Raw genomic sequence first — 5,152 nt, forward strand, 5'->3', positions numbered from 1 at the left:
GGTCCGTGCCCCGGTCCGGGAAGATCCCACATGCCGCAGAGCAGCTGAGGCCGTGGGCCATTGCCATTGAGCCTGTGCGTCCAGAGCCTGCGTTCCGCAGCGGGAGAGGCCACAACAGTGAGAGACCCACGTACCACAAAAAAAAAAAAAAAATCTTTCATAAGAAAAATGTTTAAAAAACAAAAACAAACCAAAAAACAGGCAGAGAGGAGCAATGCAAAGGCTTGGGGGCAGGAACATGTGTGAGCCACAAGGGGGCCCCATGTGGCTGAAATGGGAAAGTGGCGGGGCCAGACCAAGGAGCCTGTCATAGCCTCCTGCCCTTGAGACCCAATAAAACAAGAAGCTGAATGAAAGACATATCACAGACATGAGGTAATACTCCCACCAAAACAGAGAGATGGACCTCAGCAAACCAGCTCCAAGCAAAATCCCACCACACCACCCCACTCAAAGCACAAAAACCAAGGCAGAAGATTCCCCACCGCCACAGGCATACACTCCCCTCCTTCAACCTGCAGTTAGTGCCAGGACTTGGGGATTGGATAAGGGAACGGGGAGGAAAGCCCACAGGATTCCGGCTTTATTTATAGTGCTTGAATTTTTTACATATGTACATATACCTGTGTAACTAACAGTTGTTTTTTTTTTTTTTTTGGCTGCACTGCTCATCATGCGTGATCTTAGTTCCCTGACCAAGGATTGAACCCTCGAGCCCAGCAGTGAAGTGCAGAGTCCTAACCACTGGACCACCAGGGAATTCCCAACAGTTGATTTTAAAAAATAAAAAAGACAGAAGAGGAAAAGATGTCCCCTGGGGTAGAGGAATCTAGAATGAAGGAAATAGATTAGAACAATCTCCAAAGAATTAATGTGGCCAACTAGTGAACACATGCCATGTACAACACTCACTCATGTAAGCCCTGAGGTAAGTGAAGGGCTATTATCACCCCCTTTTACAGACAAGAAAACTGAGGCTCACAGAGGTGAAGCAACTCACATTCATTCCTTCATTCAGAAAACATTTTTTCTGACTGTATCCTTACACACTATGTGCCAGCTTCTGTGCTGAGTTTTGTGTATAAATTGGTGGATAACAGAGGCCTCATATTTTTGCTGCTGGTGGCAATGCCAGATGATTAAAACCAGATTCCATAGAAGTTCTTCATCACAGGGAAAAGAAATGCGCAACTGTGTGTGGTAATAGATGTTAACTAGACGTGTGATCATTTCACAATATATAAAAACATCAAATCGTTATGTTATACATCTTAATATAAACAATATGCTATATGTCAATTTTCAAAACTGACCACCTCAATTTAAAAAAAAACAGACTCCAGAGCCCATATTCCAACCACCACACCTCACTGTTGGCCCATAGGACACACAGCGCTTCCTTGGACCCAGCATGATCCACAGGACACTGTATTACTGCCCACAGGAGATGCCACTGTCCCAGAGGCAGGTCCCCTCTCAGGAGGGATGGCCACCTGTGGCTGAAGTGAAGCCAGAGTCCCGGAGTCACTGTCACCACCCACCCCCTCCCAGCCCCACCACCTCTGCCTGGAGACAGGTGCTCCTTACTTGAGGCTCTCTGGGACTTTGGGCGGCAATATGGTCAGCACCAGAGAGGATTTGTCGATGGCTGAACAGGAAGCCACCAGGTTCAGCTGGGGGATGAACTTGACCTGTTGACACCAGTTGGGGTGGAGAGCCTGGGAAGAGAGCGGTGGTGGTGGGAGACCCAACCCAAGGACGGTCATCCAGGCCCAGCCGCCAGAGCGTGGCAGGTGTTGGGGGCTGGAGGGGCCAGGAGATCCCCAAGTCTAGTGCCCCTCTAGTTATCACAGCTCTGACAGAGTGCTCCAGCCCTACAGTCCTAGCCCAGGTCATGTGATCAGGGGTGTGTGGCCATCATTTATCAGTGGAACAGGTTAAAAGCACTGAAATCTGCTGTCAGGTGAACTCTCGCTTATAAGTTAGAGGACAGGCAAGGTCTGGCCCATACTAATACCATTGTCTGTGGCCCCATGCCAAGGTGGGAGGGAGGATGGATCCAAGTCCGCCTAGTCCACAGTCGCTATCATCCACGGGGTGCCCACCATGGGTGAGCCTGTGCTTCCCGGCCCCACCGCTGTCCTTCGTGTTTGTCGGGAAGTGGTTTGCAGTGAGTGAGGATGTTATCTGGTGCAACTTGGGCGAGATTGGGACTTCCCTGAGACTGGGACTTCCCTGGTGGTCCAGGGGTTAAGACTCCACGCTCCCACTGCCAGGGCCCGGGTTCGATCCCTGGTCAGGGAACTAAGATCCCGCAAGCCGTGAGGTGCAGCGAAAAAAAAAATAAAGGCTGGGACCCACAGGTCAAGGGCATGGCCTGGCTGGACAGGCTCCGTGTTCTGGCCCAGTGCTTGGCCTCCCAATTCGGAGATTTTCCTCTCCAAGACAAGAATGGAGGCAAGGTGAGCTGGGTTTTGCATGACCTGTTTCACCAAGTGTCTGTCATGGTGAAGGCTGGAGGATGATTTGATCACCAATGGCCAATGACATAATCAATCATGCCTGTGTAATGAAGCCTCCATAACAACCCAAAAGGATGGGGTTCTGAGAGCTTCTGGGCTGGAGAACACGTGGAGGTGCAGGGAGAGTGGAGACCCGGACAGGGCATGGAGCTCCATGCCTCTTCCACATACCTTGCCACCCTCACCTCTTCCATCTGGCTGTTCCTAAGTTATATTCTTTTCTAATAAGCCAGTGATCTAGTAAAGTAAAACGTTTCTCTGAGTTCTGAGCTGTTCTAGCAAATTAATCGAACCCAAGGAGGGGGTCATGAAAACCTCTGATTAATGCCAGTGGGTCAGAAGCACAGGTAACAACCTGAACTTGGGATTGGCATCTGAAGGGGGAGGGCAGTCTTGTGGGACCCTTAAACTGCGGGATCTGACGCTATCTTGGGGTAGACAGGGTCAGAATTGAGTTGAATCGTAGGACACCCAGCTCGTGTCAGAGAATCGCTTGGAGATGTGGGAAAAAAAACACACGCTGTAATGGATGTCAGAATCCTATAAGCGCTGCAGGTGAAGGGATGAAGGTAGAGGCTGATGGAGCAGGGCTGTTCCAGGCTGGCTGGCTGGGGACCCAAGGGAAGTAGAGGGGGGCGCACAGTGTGTGGGAGGAGAGAACAGCAGCCTGAAGGAACGGCCTGTGTCAAGGCCCTGAGGTGGGAAAGGGCTTCGTGTTCAGAGAACAGCCAGGTTGCTGGCGTCTGTGTCAGAGCAAGGAGGAGAAAGGTAGAAAGCAAGGCTGGGAACAAGCCAGGGGCCAGGTCCGCTCATGTCCTGATGGTCGTGGGGAGCACTTGAGATTTTGTGCAAGACAAGAGAGCTACTGGGGGATTTAGAGCAGAGGAGTGACATGACTGTATTTCTAGCTCAGGATTCCTGAGGCTGCTGAATGGAGAAAGCACTGAATAGAGAAAGGACGTGGGGAAACGGCGAGAAGCCGCTGCAGCCGCCCAGGAGGATTGGTGCCTGAACAATGAAGGCGGTGAGAGAGACCAGTCACACCTGGGATGGTTTGGATTCTGCACAAAGAGCGGACGGGATCCAGCAGCTGCCTCCACCCCATCCCCCGAGACCAAGCCCCAAGGCCAGAGACGGAAGGGCAGATCCACCTGCTGCATTTTTGTTTTTTTTACCTGTGTACAGCTAATTACCATGGTTACAGCCAAGGAAAGATCCCACTTACCCTCAGCCAGTGACTTCTATACATAGGGGACTTCTCATTTAAGAGCTCCCGTGTGGAAACATTGGTCCAGTGATCTGATAGGGGAGAAAATCAAGGCCCATGTCACCAGCTCTCCTCGTTTGTGGAACAAGCAAGACCTCAGAAGACCCCTTGAGTTGGTTTGCAACTCCCATGCACCCCAAAAGGCTTTCCCATCCAAACGTTCACTCAAGCCTCCCTGTGTCCTGGTAAGTTCAGTGGGGTGAACTTGGCACCCAGAAAACAGACCAGGGCCAATAAACACTGCTGCCCAGCGTCCCCCTGCCAGCTCCTAGCAGAGCTGGAACCAGATTTCGGGGCTCCTCACTCTCCCCAACTGGTTGAGTCTCCATTAGGGAGCTCCGACTCCGCTGGAGTAGAGAATGAACTGAGATCCTGGGCTCTTATTCATTCTGAAAATAATCATTTGAGAGTTTGCCATCATGCTTCAAACTACTGAAAACGTGCCCCCCCCTTGTCTGGCAAATACAAGTTCCAAGAAGGAGAAGTTGCACGCGTGCGTCGTAAAGCAAGCGTGTCTGGCTGGAGCAAGCGCAGTAAGCACAGCCTTGCCCTCCCACTTTTCTCTCCTTCCACCTTCTAACAAACCCATGAACTGACTGCGCTTACCCCATTTGAATAAGGGAACTGAGGCACAGAGAGGTTAAGCAACTGGATCTAGGTCATACAGAGCTGGTCTGTCCAGCCCCTCCCAAGTCAACATGCTGCTGGGCCCCCCTTCCTGTTTGTCCCCAGCCTTCAGTCAGCATGTGGCATGGAAGGACTCCCATCCAACACTCTAGCCTCATCTGCCTCCCCTCCAATTACCTGTCCACCACTCGGCTCAAAGACCACCACCTCCTGTGCCAATTCCCAGGGTGGCACAGAGCGACCAAGGTGGGTTGGGTCAGGGCAGGTCAGGCACCAGGGGCAGAGGCAGATGAGACAGGACACAGCAGGGTGCCAGCCCCCTGCTGCGTCCGGGGCAGGATCCATCTTCTGTCCGGCCAGTGGCGGATGCTGCCCCAACAAGCTGGGCAGGAGGTGTCACTGAGGCCTGGGGGCCCCTGGAGCCCCTGCTCAGAAACTCTGGCTTTCAGAAGCCCACGTGGCTGTTCTGGAGTCCTGGATGGAGAGGAGTCAGTGTCCCTGGGGGCTGGGGCCCCCTCCAGATGGATGCGGTGCAGCCTGGAGGCCTGACACTGCAGGTCGAAGGCTCGATCCCGGGCAGGGTCCAGTTCAGATATGTCCCCTACAGCCCCAGGCCCCGGGGCCTCGGGATCTCATGCCCCTAGGCAGAGCAGCCCCAGACAGCATCCTCCAGCATTCAGTTGGTTTGGGATACAGCCTAGCAAGTGGTTCAAGTGCAGGCTCTGGCGCAGACTGC

Source organism: Lipotes vexillifer, unplaced genomic scaffold, assembly GCF_000442215.2.
Source record: "Lipotes vexillifer unplaced genomic scaffold, Lipotes_vexillifer_v1.1 scaffold75, whole genome shotgun sequence".
Classification (NCBI taxonomy): domain Eukaryota; kingdom Metazoa; phylum Chordata; class Mammalia; order Artiodactyla; family Lipotidae; genus Lipotes; species Lipotes vexillifer.